The sequence below is a fragment of the Triturus cristatus genome, chromosome 1_1, assembly GCF_964204655.1.
Source record: "Triturus cristatus chromosome 1_1, aTriCri1.1, whole genome shotgun sequence".
Lineage (NCBI taxonomy): Eukaryota > Metazoa > Chordata > Amphibia > Caudata > Salamandridae > Triturus > Triturus cristatus.
Window position 1 is genome coordinate 1053864572 of NC_140579.1, and position 17426 is coordinate 1053881997.

At 49.6% G+C, this 17426-nt stretch overlaps 1 protein-coding gene across 7 annotated transcripts in view; it reads right to left on the reverse strand.

The window, feature by feature from the left end:
• The window catches only part of DEF6 (DEF6 guanine nucleotide exchange factor), an 849237-nt gene that overhangs the window by 187281 nt on the left and 644530 nt on the right, over positions 1 to 17426 (reverse strand). The window lies entirely within an intron of this gene.

Consider the following 17426-nt stretch of genomic DNA (forward strand, 5'->3'; position numbering starts at 1 on the left):
GTGGTGACTTTAATTGTGTCCTGGTGGGCACATGGATAGATGTGCTTCAAAAAGAGGCACTAATCCTAATATGACTAAAGCCCTACAAAAAACAATATTGGCCAAAATAGATGATCTGGGAATATATATAATGTAGGTTCACAATATCTTGCCAGATCCGGATCAGATCACTCTATTACATATGGAGATTTCCTAAATCAGACCGAGACCCAAAATCCCATCCTTGAGACTTAGGGGCTCATTATGATGGTGGAAGGACGGGATCCGCCGAGCTGGCGGTGGCGATCCTTCCGCTATCACACAGGAAATTCCAACCACCAAATTAGGATGGCAGTGGGTATCCCAATGGGTCCGCGGAGGACGGAAAATGTGTCCGCGGAGGACGGAAAATGTGTCCGCGGAGGACGGAAAGTCCGTCCGCCACAGTTCTGCAAGGCGGTCCTTTTCCGCCCGCCTTGCAGAACCAGGACACAGGGCAGCATTGCGGCGGTGCCTTGCAGGCCCTGCCGTAGGGATTACGAAATCCCTTTCCGCATGTCTTTTTGCAGCCATCATCCCGCCGCAAAAAGACAGGCGGAGGCTGGATTCGGGTGCCCATTGTGGGCCCCCTCTGAGTGTGTGGGGGGGCTGTGGGGGGGTACCCACGGTACCCCCCAGCATTTCCATGCACCAAGTGGCAAGCACCGCGTGGTGCCTGCCACGTGGTGCAGGGAAATGCAGTGCAAGCACTTTTAACATTGCGTACGGTGCTGCAGCCAGCAGCACCATCTGCAATGTTAAAAGCCCGCAAAGCACCCGCCAGTATGGCGGGCGCATCCTAATATGTGTGGTGAGACCGCCGCAAGTCTGGCGGGTGGTCCCAGCACCGCAATGATGGCGGGAGGACTGATGTCAGCTCGCCATCGTAATGAGCCCCTTAGTGTTAAAAGCCCTGACAGATGAATTATTAACTGAGAACATACATACATTCTTAAACACCTTTTTTAAACAAAGCTGGCAAACCTCTGACAGTAGATGCACTGCCTTCGGGGAAATGTCTGTAACATATATATGGTGCTCAGATGCAATTAGTGTGTACACTGGAAGAAAAAGATGCAATATTACCAAAGCTGGTGATTTACAGTGTCCCAAGGCCCCAAAAATGAGAACAATTGTTAGAGGTCAAAGGACAGATTGAAGGTATGTGTGCTACTTCATGAACCACAATGCTTTGGGGTAACACGCTGGTAGGACGAGCAGAGTGCGGCCAATTGGATTTTTGTTTATATTCAGGCTCCCTTGAGCTGGTGGGGCTGACGAGCCCATGGCTACGCACCTGCGCGCCTTGAGTGGTACTTTACCTGAGAATATTTTTCGGCAGCCTACGCAGCAACCCCACACACATACCTACTCCCTGCTGACGAGAGGCAACTACCTCGAAACACGTGTCCAGGGATGGCTAACGCGACACTCATTTTCATTTTAAACTTTTGGCATAGGCGTACCCGCCGACGCTACTTCATGAACCACAATGCTTTGGGGTAACACGCTGGTAGGACGAGCAGAGTGCGGCCAATTGGATTTTTGTTTATATTCAGGCTCCCTTGAGCTGGTGGGGCTGACGAGCCCATGGCTACGCACCTGCGCGCCTTGAGTGGTACTTTACCTGAGAATATTTTTCGGCAGCCTACGCAGCAACCCCACACACATACCTACTCCCTGCTGACGAGAGGCAACTACCTCGAAACACGTGTCCAGGGATGGCTAACGCGACACTCATTTTCATTTTAAACCTTTGGCATAGGCGTACCCGCCGACGCTACTTCATGAACCACAATGCTTTGGGGTAACACGCTGGTAGGACGAGCAGAGTGCGGCCAATTGGATTTTTGTTTATATTCAGGCTCCCTTGAGCTGGTGGGGCTGACGAGCCCATGGCTACGCACCTGCGCGCCTTGAGTGGTACTTTACCTGAGAATATTTTTCGGCAGCCTACGCAGCAACCCCACACACATACCTACTCCCTGCTGACGAGAGGCAACTACCTCGAAACACGTGTCCAGGGATGGCTAACGCGACACTCATTTTCATTTTAAACTTTTGGCATAGGCGTACCCGCCGACGCTACTTCATGAACCACAATGCTTTGGGGTAACACGCTGGTAGGACGAGCAGAGTGCGGCCAATTGGATTTTTGTTTATATTCAGGCTCCCTTGAGCTGGTGGGGCTGACGAGCCCATGGCTACGCACCTGCGCGCCTTGAGTGGTACTTTACCTGAGAATATTTTTCGGCAGCCTACGCAGCAACCCCACACACATACCTACTCCCTGCTGACGAGAGGCAACTACCTCGAAACACGTGTCCAGGGATGGCTAACGCGACACTCATTTTCATTTTAAACTTTTGGCATAGGCGTACCCGCCGACGCTACTTCATGAACCACAATGCTTTGGGGTAACACGCTGGTAGGACGAGCAGAGTGCGGCCAATTGGATTTTTGTTTATATTCAGGCTCCCTTGAGCTGGTGGGGCTGACGAGCCCATGGCTACGCACCTGCGCGCCTTGAGTGGTACTTTACCTGAGAATATTTTTCGGCAGCCTACGCAGCAACCCCACACACATACCTACTCCCTGCTGACGAGAGGCAACTACCTCGAAACACGTGTCCAGGGATGGCTAACGCGACACTCATTTTCATTTTAAACTTTTGGCATAGGCGTACCCGCCGACGCTACTTCATGAACCACAATGCTTTGGGGTAACACGCTGGTAGGACGAGCAGAGTGCGGCCAATTGGATTTTTGGAAGACGTGAATATGTTGACGTCTGAGGTGTGCTGCTACTACTGCTAGGCATTTGGTAAACACCCGTGGTGCGGTGGTGACCCCGAAGGGGAGAACCGTGAATTGGTAATGTTGCCCGTCCACCACGAACCTGAGGTATTTCCTGTGAGAGGGGTGTATTGGAATGTGAAAGTATGCGTCTTTCAGATCCAAGGTTGTGAGAAAGTCTCCCTGGCAGAGGAGTGGGAGGACTTGTTGTAGAGTGACCATGTGAAAATGGTCTGAGTGTATGTAGGCATTTAGAGGCCGGAGGTCCAGAATGGGTCTGAGGGTCTCGTCTCTCTTTGGTATTAAGAAATATAGAGAGTAGACCCCTAGATTTCGTTGGTTGACGGGGACCTGCTCTATAGCATGTTTTTGCAGGAGTGAAAGTACCTCTTGTTTGAGCAGTGTGGAATGTTCTTGAGACATTGGACGGTGCCTTGGTGGGATATTGGGTGGGGTAGATGTTAGCTCTAGACAGTACCCTGACCGAATAATTTGGGTCACCCATTTGTCCGATGTTATGGACTCCCATACGTGGATAAAGTTTTGTAGTCTGCCCCCGACCGGAGTGGAATGGTCTGGGGGGAGCGGAGGGGAGTCATTGTGCGGGGGGGGGGGTGGCAGAACGGGTGTTGTTGGTTTTGCCCCTGCCCTTATTGTTGTTACCCCTGTAACCACCTCTCTGATTGCCCTTTGAAAAGGTATTTTGAGGAGGGGACTTGTAGGAGGAAGAGGCGTTATCGGTGGAGGAGCCTCTACCTGTGCCACGAAAGGACGAGCGTTGAAAGGAACGTTTGGAGGCTTGTGTTTGGAGTGCCCCCATAGACTTTGCTGTGTCTGTGTCTTTCTTCATCTTTTCGAGCGCTTCGTCTACCTTTGGCCCAAAGAGTGTTTCCTGGTCAAAGGGGTGATTGAGTATGGATGCCTGGACTTCTGGTTTGAACCCTGAGATCCTGAGCCAGGCGTGGCGGCGAAGCAGGACACTGGTATTTATGGCCCTAGAAGCAGTGTCGGCTGCATCGAGGGCACACTTAATGGAGGTGTTTGTGATTAGTTTACCCTCCTGTATAAGGTCATGAGCCTTGTGCTTGTATTTTTCTGGAAGGTGCTGCATAAGAGCCTCTAGTTCGTCATAGTGTGCTCTATCATATCGCGCAAGCAGTGCTTGTGTGTTTGCAATGCGCCACATGTTTGCAGCTTGGGAGGCGGTGCGTTTACCAGACGCGTCCAGAAGTTTAGATTCTTTGTCTGGCGGTGGGGCATCTCCTGAGGATTGGGAGTTAGCCCGCTTTCTAGCTGTGGAGACAACTAGGGAATCTAGGGGAGCAGGGCCCTTGATGTAAGCAGGGTCTGTGGGTGCCGCCTTGTACTTCTTCTCTATTCTAGGGTTCAGTACTCTGGCTCTGACAGGGTCTTTGAACACCTCTGTAGCGTGCTTGGTGACACCCTTAAGCATGGGTAAAATGGAAGTAGATTTGTCCTGTATATCAAATGTATCCAGTAGGAAGTCTTCTTCTACTGGTTCACTGTGCATGTCCACCCCATGGTAGTGTGCTGCTCTCTGCACTAAATGATGAAACCCTAAGGAGTCCTCTGGAGGAGACTGCCTTGATGGGTATAGGTCGTCCTGAGGTACATTGGGTATATCAGGGTTATTGTAATCCTCCCATGGATCTGGGGTCCCTGGTGGAGTGGGATCCATTGGGGGGTCCGCCGGGTAATTGTCCGGATCCCCATCATCTGGATCTGGGGATGGGGCCGGATCGTAGTGAGGTAAAGGTGGCGGAGACCTGTGAGGTGGAGGCGGTGGAGGAGGTGTGGGTAGGGGAGGCGGTGGTGGGGAGGGCACTCTGAGGGGAGAAGTAGCAGAGTCCTTCCTTTTGGGTGGAGGAGGAGGAGCCGGAGCATCAAGGCGTCTTTTCTTGGTAGTTAAAGACAAAAGCCCAGTCTTTGGATCTTTGGACAAAGTCTTTTGTAAAGGGTCTGGTGTAAACAGAGCCAACGGTGTCGAGTCGTCTGTCGGCACCGGTGATTTCGGAACCGGGGGTTTCGATGGTCTGTGTGCGCCATGCTTTTTTGAGGTCTCCGGGTGTTTCGGCGTCGAATGATGTTTCGGCGCCGGAGCGTCGGTGCCGACAGATTTGTGTTTGTGTTTGGTCGGCACCGAGTGTCCAGGCTTCGGCACCGGTGGTTTCGGAGTCGAGCTGGATTTTGCAGTCTTCGGTGCCGGATGCTGTTTTTCGGCACCGGGTGTCGGCTGGCTCGATTCCGAGCTGCCATGAGACTTTGGGTGCTTCGACACCGGGCCCGAAGGTGGGGTGATCGAAGTTTTGGTTTTGCCCAGGCCGGCAGGCGAGGGAGTAACCTGAGTCTCTTTGGTTTTCGGCGCGGGGGTGGGAGGGGGCATAGTACTCACGGCCCGCTGTGCTGGTGTAACGTCCTCCACGTCGGAGTCGTCGGCCTCGGAAGCGCTGACGACGTCTTCCTCCTGCTCGGTGTGTGTTTGCCCCGAAGCTTCGGCGTCGTCTCCGAAGATGTCCGGTGGAGCTGCCGAGGATGAGTGCGCCATGGTGCGTCGAGCTCTTCGATCTCGGATGGTCTTCTTCGATCGAAAAGACTTGCAGGCGGGGCAGTCTCTAGCCTCGTGTTCCGGGGAGAGGCAAAGGTTACACACCTGATGGAGGTCGGTGTGGGGAAATTTAGACCCACATTTTGGGCACTTTTTGAACGGAGTCCTTTCCATCGGCCGGGACCGGAGTCGCGGAGGGCCCGAAGGCCGGTGTCTATGTACGGGATGGAGAAAAGTGCCGCTTCGAGAGATGAAGATGATGAAGGAACTCGAAGAATCGAGGATTTTCCGTCGAGGCTGGAACCGTAGAAGTTCGAAGCCGGAGCACGAAGTATCACATCCGAGCCCGATGGCGGAAAAAAACAATCTGAGGATGGAGCCGAAGCCCATGCGCAGTACGGACCGAAGGAGGAGTCACCAAACTCGTGACTTCCAAAGACTGTCCAAGAAGAAAAACAAACTGCAAACATCCGGGCCCAACACCAGATGGCGACCTATGCTAAGTGTACAATCTGCAGCTCATATGCCTCGAACGAAACTGATCTCCTATTCTTTTAAAAAAAAATACAGATTTGTATTAGTGGCCAGAAATGTCTTAGTATTCCACTCTGTAAGCTTTCAGGGATCCAATCACCCCCTGACTGTGTCTGGGATGGGAAAACAGGGAAGTTGTATACAGACGCAGCGGGATGATATTTTCTCCTAGTTAAGTATTAGATATTCCTTAAATCTGTGCTCCTGTGTCACTAGGACTAAGAAGTGATCTAGCCTGGATATGGATCTGGTGGTACCATACACAAAAGTAATGTCTAACCTCAGAGTTTTCGCCTCTCCAGAGCTCCATTAGGCCCAGGTAAAGGTTTGAAGCCGTCTGTACACTACGCCACCGAGTGCATACCCTTCGTGATCCTTTGTACTTCTGCCCGCATTGCTAGGTTGAAATCTCCCCTATATTTACAAGTGAGTTTGGTGATCTACTAAGTCGTTCCCCAATTTGCGCAGCGTTCCAGGTTGCCATCCTTGGGGTGTATACTAGGAGGCCACTGTGAGCTTCTCACCTTTCCATTGCTCCATCACCACAGCTTAACACCCCCTCCCCCCCACCCCCCCAGTTCTACCCATGTGTCCATGATTGCCAATCGGAGAGGCTTTGATACTAATATTTTGACTCCACAGGAGCCAGGCGTGAAAATGGAGTGAACCATAATGTTATATCTCCTTCTACCAAGAAGGCCCGAGCAGTTATCCACTAGGTGAGTCTCCTGCCACAACAGAATAAGGCAAGGATAGTGTCTGTGTAAAAGCTGTCACAGCAAACCTCTCCACAGTTTTTTTCCTAACCCATGCAAGTCCAAGAAAGGATGGAGAGACCCCATCCCTAAAGGGATGGATCATTCTTGCATCATGGCTTCAGTGGTGTACTATGTAGTGCTCGCCCCCCTTGTCCCCTACCCACCCCGATGTGTGCTCCGTGCAGTGTCAAACAACTCTCTTTCCCAGTGCTTAATTTGAGCTGGTGGTTTCCAGTGCTTGGCACTGGCACTTAATTGGCAGCACCAACACTTGTGACAGTCTGCCACATGGTGGTGCTGTTTGTCTGATTTAGAGTGAGCACTACAACAGTTGTTTACTAATTCAATACACGTTAATTATGACTTATACCTGCCGCCCATGCTATTCTGTTAGCTTTGGGGGCCTGGAATACTCTGAATTGTCACACTTGGTGGAGTGTAATGGTTGGTAGGTGGTTTGGTACTCTCATTGGTAGCGCTAGCAGGGGCAATGGGTGGTGTCGGCTGCAGTGGCATCCTTATGAGAGCCCTGGCTATAGTTTGTTCTTTCACAAATTAAGTACTGCCCTTTCCCACTGAACTCTCCCCTTCCTACTTTCCCAGGCAACGAGTTTGAACTACTCACATCTTCAATGCCTAATCTGTCTATCGCCCCTACACCCCACTCTTAACATCAAGCCTGTCTCCATTACCGCCACAGAGTTTAGTCTCTCAGTCTCTGGGAGATAGGAACTCAGCAGGTTCTATATGAGGTGTATAACCACCAAAGCCCCAGAGGAGATTGAGGGAAGGGAACCAGAGGCACGGGGTACTAAGAGCAGGCAGCCTCCAACATATAATTTTAAGCACAAATAGAGCCGCTCCCAGTCAGGTGACCTAGGTGCTACAGTGTTAATTTGTGAGTGCAGGCATCTCACAAAACGTGAAAGACTGGTCTCACACACCACCTGGTGTCATGCTTCATCATTGACCAATTCTCGTCCTCTAAAAACTTGGTTTGATAGAGTGCGGGAATAAACCCGACGACAGGGATGCACTTCTAAACTAAGTGGCGGCCCTTACAAACAAAAAGTGATTTCCAAAGGCCATTATAGATGTCAAACCAATTTTAATATAACTGGCATCTATATGTAATTAAAATGAATGGTCGGTGTGTTGGGGATAATATTGTCCCCCCACCGTGGTGTATATGGTCTATATGAGGTGTGTCTTGCATACGTGCCAACACTGCCAAACAGGAAAGAGGGAGATAGTGATAAAATCAATGGAATGTATTTCGCCATTGATTAACAAGAGGAAGTTTAGGCAGAAGACATCTAAAATAAAGCCATTTTGGCTTTAAAAATCGGGAGCCTTCCAACTGAATTGGGTCTGTGGCCATGTATGCTGCAGCCTCGATAACTGGCTTGTCAGCATAACATTACTGAGCATAGTCTGTGCAGTAGAAGCACTCTTTTTCAGCAGAAGTACACGTTTGCCCAATCGAATCCCGCAGCGAGGAGATTCAACATGTGGGCGATGTCAATGCCCTGCTCTCTGTAGTGCTTCATAAATCTCTCTCTGTAGATCACAAAGTATGACACAGCTGCGCTTCCAAGCCAGAGCAGGTTACACGGGGAAACTACAGCAATCCAATCAAAGCACACCTAACATGCAGAAATCGTGCACTAAGACTATGTTTTCGTACACAAGGATTATGGCTAGAAGGACACATCGGGCTCCGGGGGGGGGGGGGGGGGGGGGGGGGGGGGGGGGGGGGGGTGATTCAAACAGACAGTCATGCGTGAAATACCTCCGGGGAAACTAACATCTGAAACACTCAAAGACGCAGAATAAAAATGTTGATGTTTGAAAGTCAAAACACTTTAAAATGATATGCAATGAATGTAAAAGGCAAATGCTACTTACCAGTATGCATCTGTTCTTGGCATGTAGAGCGGCAGATCTACACACTGTGTATAGATCGCCATCTGGTGTTGGGCCCGGACGTTTGCAGTTTTTCCTCCTAGAAAGTCTTTGGAAGTCACGAGGTGTGTGACTCCTCCTTTGGATCGTATTGCGCATGGGCTTCGGCTCCATCCTCAGATTGGTTTTTCGCCAGCAGGGAAATGATGGAGCGTAGTAATAAGCAGTGAAGATGCCCATGTGTGTTGTATCTAAATAAGATAATAGTGGAACAGATAAAGGTAGCCGGGGAGGCGGGCGGGCGTGTGTAGATCTGCAGCTCTACATGCCAAGAACAGATGCATACTGGTAAGTAGCATTTGCCGTTCGAGGCATATGAGCTGCAGATTACACACTGTGCATAGATTATATAGCAGTACTCGCTCCTAGCGGCGACCACCAGTATCTGTTGCAGTGGTTTGAAACAATGTTTTGAGTACAGCCTGGCCCACACTAGCTTGTTGCTTAGTTTGCACATCTACACAATAGTGTAGAGTGAAAGTGTGCGGTGTAGACCATGTAGCTGCTCTGCAGATGTCATCTAAGTGAATGTTACCTAAAAATGCCATGGAAGCCCCTATCTTGCGTGTAGAGTGGGCTTTAGGGGGAACAGATAGCGTTCGTTTTGCTTTGTGGTAGCAAATCTGTATGCATTTAACAATCCACCTAGCTATCCCAGATTTGGAGATGGGGTTGCCTTTGTGTGGTGGTAAGAAAGATACGAACAGTTGTTTGGTCTTACGAAAAGGTTGCGTTCTTTCGATGTAGTAGAGTAAGGCTCATTTGACATCTAGTGTGTGGAGAGCTCTCTCTGCAATGGTCTGTGGCTGCGAGAAGGATACGGGCAGTTCCACAGATTGGTTTAGATGAAAGGGAAAAATGACTTTAGGGAGGAATTTTGGGTTAGTGCGGAGAACAACTTTGTTAAGTTGCATTTGCAGAAAAGGTTCTTGAATGGTGAGTGTTTGTATCTCACTGACCCTTCTGAGGGAAGTAATGGCTACCAGAAAAGCAGTTTTCCATGTTAGGAATTGAAGTTCACATTTGTGTAGAGGTTCAAAGGGAGGCCCCATTAGTCTGGTGAGAACAATGTTTAGGTTCCACACAGGTGAGGGTGGCACTCTGGGGGGAATTATTCTTTTGAGGCCTTCCATGAAAGCTTTTATGGCAGGTACTCTAAAGAGTGATAGATGTTGTCTGTTTTGTAGATAGGCCGCTATGGCCGCAAGGTGCAATCTAAAAGACGTGTAGGCTAGGTTGCATCTTTGTAGGTGTAGTAAATAGCCTATGATGTGTTGAATGGACACATCTAGGGCATTGAAGTTATTATTGTGACAATAGACCACAAAACGTTTCCACTTGGCTGCGTAGCAAGCTTTAGTGGTAGGTCGTCTAGCTTCTCTAATGACGTTCATACAGTCAGGGGGAAGATTTAGATAACCGAATTCTAGGATTTCAGGAGCCAGATCGCAAGGTTGAGCGGAGCTGGGTCCGGGTGCCTGACCTCTCCATGGTTCTGGGTTAAGAGGCGTGTAGAGAGGTGTAACTTGTGGTGCGGTACTACAGATAGTACCAGCAGTGTGGTGTACCACAGTCGTCTGGCACAAGTTGGAGCTACTAGGATGAGAGTGAGGGAGTGTTGTTGTAGTTTGCGCACCACTAATGGAATGAGTGGGAGAGGCGGAAAAGCGTACGCAAATCTGCCTGACCAATTCATCCATATCGCATTGCCTTTGGACGACGGGTGTGGATACCTGGTGGCGAAGCTTGGGCATTTGGCGTTTGTGGGTGGTGAAGAGGTCTATCTGTGGGTGCCCCCACATTTGAAAGTACGGGTGAAGAACTTGTGGATGGAGTTCCCACTCGTGGATCTGTTGTGTTTGTCTGCTCAGCAGATCGGCCATAGTGTTTTGGACTCCTGGGACATGCTGGGCTAGGAGAAACTTTTTGGGGTATGGCCCATCTCCATATGCTCTGTGCTAGCTGAGAGAGCTGCGGAGTGTGTGTGCCCCCTTGTTTTTGTATATGGTACATGGCTGTCATATTGTCCGTGCGGACTAAGACGGCCTTGCCTGAGACATGCGTTTGAAAGGCCTTTAGGGCTACGAATATGGCTAGTAACTCCAGATGGTTGATGTGGAGTAACTTTTGTTGAGGCGTCCACCTGCCCTGCATGGTGTGATGTAGTAGGTGAGCTCCCCAGCCGGAGAGCGATGCGTCCGCTGTCAGTACTATCCGAGGAACCGGTTCCAGGAACGGCCGCCCTTTGGAAAGGTTTTTGGGGGTCCACCACTGCAGAGAGCGATGGGCACGATTGTCTACCAACACCAGATCTGTTAATTGACCCTGGGCCTGGTTCCATAGGCGTGCTAAGCACTCTTGGAGAGGACGCATCTGGAGTCTTGCGTGAGGTACTATGAATATGCAAGAGGCCATCATTCCTATAAGATGCATGAACACTTGAGCTGGAAGAGAGTGTTCCGGTTGAAATTTGGCACGTAGAGCCTGAATGCTTGCTATCCTGGCAGGACTGGGATAGGCTAGCGCTTTTGAGGTGTCTATGGTGGCAACGAGGTATTATTTTACGTGTGACGGTTGCAAATGGGACTTCGTGTGATTTACTGTGAAGCCCAGTTTGTGAAGTAGTTGGATAGTGGCGTGAGTGTGTTGTACACACTGGTTGTATTAGTTGGCTTTTATGAGCCAGTCATCTAGGTATGGGAAGACATGGATGTGTTGTCTTCGCAGGTGTGCTGCCACTACTGCTAGGCACTTGGGAAACACCTGTGGTGCTGTGGTGACTCCAAATGGGAGCACTTTGAATTAATAGTGTTGACCGTCCTCTACAAATCTGAGAAACTTCCTGTGAGCCTTGTGAACAGGAATGTGAAAATAGGCGTCCTTGAGGTCTAGGGTGGCAAGGAAGTCGTTTTGGGAGAGCAGGGGAAGTACCTGCTGGAGTGTGACCATGTGAAAATGGTCTGAGTGTATATAGTGATTTAGGGGTCTGAGGTCTAGGATGGGCCTTAAAGTGTCGTCCCTTTTTGGTATGAGAAAATATAGGGAGTAAACTCCCATATTTTGTTGGTGGGTAGGAACTAGTTCTATCACACTTTTTTGTAGGAGGGAGATTACCTCCTGCTTTAGAAGTGCCAAATGTTCCTGTGACCTTGGGCGTTGTTTGCGTGGAATGTTTGGGGGGGGGGGGGGGGGGGGGTAGATGTAAGTTCGAGGCAGTAGCCTGACCGAATTATTTGTGTTACCCATTTGTCTGAGGTGATCGTAGTCGAGACAGGAAGGAAATTGTGGAGTCTGTCCCCGACCGGGGTGGGATGGTCTGGGGGGAGTGGACGGAAGTCATTGGTTAGGGGTGGAGGCAGAGCGGGAGGTGTTAATTTTACCTCTGTCTTTATTATTGTTGCCCCTGTAGCCGCCTCTTTGGTAACCCCTTGTGAAGGTGGATTGGGTAGGGGCTATATAGGAAGTAGAAGCGTTATCGGAGTAGCCTCTGGAGGTGCTTCGAAAGGAAGAGCGGCGAAAGGAGCGCCTGGGAGGGTGCGACTGTAAGGCTCCCATAGACTTCGCCGTATCTGTGTCTTTTTAAATTTTTTCCAGGGCATCATCAACTTTTGGGCCGAACAGATGTTCCTGGTCAAAGGGGTGGTTAAGGATGGAAGCCTGCACCTCTGGCTTGAAACCTGAAATTCGTAGCCAGGCATGCCTACAGAGGAAGACGCTGGTGTTAATTGCCCTAGAGGTGGTGTTAGCTACATCTAGGGCGCAGCAAATGGAGGTGTTGGTGATGGTTTTACCCTCCTGGATTAGCTCGTTGGCTCTATTTTTGTATTTGTCAGGGAGGTGTTGCATTATGGCTTCCAGTTCATCATAATGTGCCCGGTCATATCTTGCCAAAAGCGCTTGTGTGTTTGCGATGCGCCATATGTTGGCAGCCTGGGATGCAGTGTGCTTGCCAGATGCGTTCAAGAGTTTGGACTCCTTATCAGGTGGTGGTGCGTCGCCTGATGCCTGGGAGTTTGCACGCTTTCTTGCAGTGGACACTACTAGGGAGTCTAGTGGTGCTGGCCCTCTGATGTAGGTGGGGTCTGTAGGGGCAGCCTTATACTTGATGCGAGGATTGATAACCCTGGCCCTGACCGGGTCTTTAAAGACCTCTAGCGCGTGCTTGATAACCCCTTTAAGCATGGGCAGGATGGAAGTGGCCCTGTGTGTTGAGTCGATGGTATCTAGGAGGAAGTCCTCCTCCACGGGGTCTGTATGGAGATCCACTCCGTGGTAGTGTGCAGCCCTATGGAGTAGTTGGTTAAACCCCATTGTGTCTTCCGGGGGGGGGGGGACGGTCTTGAAGGGTAAAGTTCGTCCTGCGGGACGTTAGGGATGTCTGGAATGTTATAGTCATCCCATGGGTCTGGTGAGCCTGTAGGATTGGGGTCCCCTGTGGGTTGGTCAGGGGGTTCGTCCGCTGTGTCATCGTAGACATCGTCATCATCCTCATCAGGAGAAGGAGGAGGTGGAGGAGGGGGGTGAAGGTATTCTCAAAGGGGAGTTAGCAAAGTCTTTCCTCTTTGGAGGTGGAGCTGGGGCAGGCTTGTCCAGCGGTCTCTTTTTGATGCTGAGCATCAAGTGTCCAGTTTTAGGGACTTTGACAAGTGTTTTTTGTAGTGGATCAGGCCGAAATAGTTCTTCAGTGAGTGGCCGATCCGTCGGCGCCGAAGCCGTAGGTTATTTAGTCTTGGAGTCGCCATCGGTTAGTTTTGAACTGTGCGGCTTCGAGATGGCTGGTTGTTTCCTTGGCTCCGAGATGACTTTCAGTTTCGAGGTGTGGGTGTCGATGGCTTTGGGTTTTTTGCTCGTCTCCGGGGACGGTGTCGGTACCGAGGAGCCTGTGCTTGTCTTTGGCGCAGAGTGCTTCGGTGTGGTGTTCGGTGCGGAGGAGGAGGCCATTTTCTTTTTCGGCGCGGAGGAGTGTTTCTCGGCACCGACGTTAGGCTGGCTAGAGCCCGAGCTGCCAGAAGGCTTGATAGGCTTCTTAACCGGGCCCGAAGGCGAGGTGTGGGAAGCAATGTCTTTGGTCGTGCCTAGGCCCGAGGGCGAAGGCATGACTGAAGCCTTTTTCGATGCCGTCGAGGGTAAGGGGTGGGGGTAGATGTTTGTACTCACGCCCCTCTGTGCCGGAGTGATGTCCTCGACATCTGAGTAGTCGGCTTCGGAGGCGCTGACGAGGCCCTCTTCGGTGTGCTGTTCTACTTTTGTCTGGGATCGCTGTCGACGAGTGTGCCATAGTTCTCCTCGCCCTTCGGTCTCGAATGGTCTTCTTGGACCGGAAGGATTTGCATGCCGGACAGTCTCGAGCTTCGTGTTCAGGGGAGAGGCAGAGGTTGCACACCTCATGGAGATCGGTGAGGGGAAATTTGGACCCACATCGAGGACACTTCTTGAATGGAGTCCTTTCCATCAGCTAGGACCGGAGCTTAGGTAGGCCCGAAGGCCTTCGTCGACGACCGGATTCGAAGACTTTGGACGATGAGAATCGCGTTGAGTGTGGAGATCGCGATCTTAAACAATACCGCGAAAAGGGGAGGATTGCACGCCGATCAGGAGAACTGGAAACTGTTCGGAACCGGAGCGCGAAGAATACATCCGAGCCCGATGGCGGAAAAAAACAATCTGAGGATGGAGCCGAAGCCCATGCGCAATACGATCCAAAGGAGGAGTCACATACCTCGTGACTTCCAAAGACTTTCCAGGAGGAAAAACAACTGCAAACGTCCGGGCCCAACACCAGATGGCGATCTATGCACAGTGTGTAATCTGCAGCTCATATGCCTCGAACATACACCTTACAGAGACTGTTTTGAGGACAAATAAACAAACTGCAAACACAATAACAGCACTGCAGTGCTTGGCAAAAACATTAACATGGCAACGAGAGAAAAACCCAACAGTGAATACAAAAAAGACAACGCTAAATCCTGCTTAGGGCGTGTGCTGAAATAGCTCTGATCAAGGGCATGTTCTTCAATCCATCAAAACAGGCACCAGGCTAACATGGCAGAGTTCAAGCGGCGCATCCCAAACCTGTCGTTATCTGGTCCATCCTGAACCCTGCGTAGACACAGTTCAGCAAAACCCAGGCGGTGATTCACTTTTTTACTCGTGTACATGAAGGCTACAAGGCGGGTCACGCATATGGTGAGCTCCAAAGACACAGGCAGGCAAGCTACACACGCAGGCAGACTTCACACAGAAAGACAAGATACACCTGCAGGCATGCTTAACACAGACAGACAAGATAGAAGCACAGGCATGCTTAACACAGACAGACAAGATGTACATGCAGGCAGACTTAACACAGACAGACAAGATACAAACGCAGGCATACGTATTAACACAGACAGGCAATATACACATGCACGCAGGCTTAACACAGACAGACAAGATACACGTGCAGTCATGCTTAACACAGACAGACAAGATACACATGCAGGCAGGCTTAACAGACAGACAAGATACAGATGCTGGCAGTCTTAACACAGACAAAGAAGATGCACATGCAGGCAGACTTAACACAGACAAGATACACATGCAGGCATACTTACCACAGTCAGACAAGATACACATTCAGCCATACTTACCACAGACAGACAAGATATGCGTGCAGTCATGCTTAACACAGACAGACAAGATACACGTGCAGTCATGCTTAACACAGACAGACAAGATACATGTGCAGTCATGCTTGACACAGACAGACAAGATACACGTGCAGGCATTCTTAACACAGAGACACAAGATACCCATGCAGGCATGCTTAACACAGACAGACAAGATACTCATGCAGACATACTTAACACAGACAGACAAGATACAAACGCAGGCATACGTATTAACACAGACAGACAAGATACGCATGCAGGCATTCTTAACACAGAGACAAGATACACATGCAGGCACGCTTAACACAGACAGACAAGATACACATGCAGGCAGACTTATGCAGCAGGCAACAGCTAATAACACACATGCAAAGGCAAGGGAGAGAATGCATGCAAGCGCTAAACGTAGAAAGAGAATGAATGTAATGTAAGGCTGATTTTGAGTTGAAAGGTGCGAGGATACTGAAATGTCTAGGGCCAGAATCACTGATTAGTAGCCACGTGGATCCGGAATTACCAGGTCCTTTTCCGAATTCCTCATTCTGGGGACTTCTCTGCTTATATATATTACCTGCTCTGAGAAGGTGGTGATTAGAAGCGAGGGGGCCGTGCGGGCCACAGGAAGGGTTTTGAGGGCAGGCTCAGGCTGTTGGTGAAGAGCCCCCTCCCATGAAGTAAGAGGTGGTGGAATGGAGGCCAGGCCGAGCTTGTGCCACCGTCCCTTGCCAGGCACATGGACAACTTTACCGGCTGTAGATTCACACTTGGTAAAATCGGACTTGGTGAGCCGCACCCAGAAATTCCAGATGTGGAAGAAACCGACGTCTCATCATTGAGAGGAGCAGTACCCTCTGGAGATATGGATCCGCCCGACCACTCACAGGGCCCTAAATGGGTTAATGTACTCAAATGCAACCACGGCAAACTAAGCAATGATCCATATTCTAGTTAACCACTGCACTTTATCGAACAATATTTTTTGAACATCTTTGAAAGATCAAAGTAACGAGAATGGATGTTAATGCCCGAAAAGGGCATTTTAAATGATGCTCTCCAAAGTAGAACCATATTTATCCAAATGGTATTTTCTTTTGGTGATTAATCATGCACATCCTCATTGGCATGAAGTGGCAAAGAAGGATTAAAGAGATACAATCATTTGCCCAGCTTCAGCAACTTTAACAGGCTGAGAAAGACCACAAGTTCCCAGTTCCACAGTTGGCAGGTTGGCGACTATGCCAGATCTCCTCCGTGTGGGTTTCTAGTTTTGTGCTTTTTAGGAACACGTCAATAGAAACAAAACTTGTTTCACAGAGGAGGGTGGTTTAGGTTGAAAAGTTGTCATTGGCTTAACATCTCACACATCTCAGATGTGACACACAGAAGTGTAATCTAATATTTAAATACAAATCATATCTGTACGTACAGCAAGTGGAATTTCATAAGACTGGATTCCGCAAAGTTAACATTTGCCAATCTCAGTGGTCAACCTGGCCCTGAACAGTAGAGGGTTGAATGTTCTCGCCACGATCTATGCTAGAGAAAACTAGGCTGCACATTCTGACCAAAGGCATTCACCTATTATATGCACGTCGATCAATATATATTCATCATTCTCTATATGTGTTTGAGAAGGCATTGCTTGACCTCTCGCAATAATATAAAGCTCTTTTACGAGTCATTAGGAGTCTAGCAGGAGGAACTGAAGACCATTAACTTGCATATTTTTAATGCAAAACCGAGATGGCAGATCCAGACAGATTATTTCCTGAAGAATTTCGTTTTAAGAATCAGAAGTAGTTCAGTTTAGCTCTCATTTGATGGCTAGGGCGTTCCACAGTTTGGGGCCTGTAGCACATGGGTTTCGCCCATTTAGTCCACCAGGAGTTTTTTTTGTTGTTTTTTTTTTAAAACATATTTTATTAGTTGATTGCATACATATTACAGCCCCCTGAGTATTAGGATCATCATTGAAATCACATTGCATTATATCACTACAGCAATCTGTTGGCATGTCTGCCGTCTAGAGATACCACAAAATGTTAACCTGAACAGTAACAAACTCCCCCCAACTCCCCCCACCCTGTCCCCTGCGTCGCTCCTAGTCCATATATTCCCCACCCCAGCCTTAAAGTCC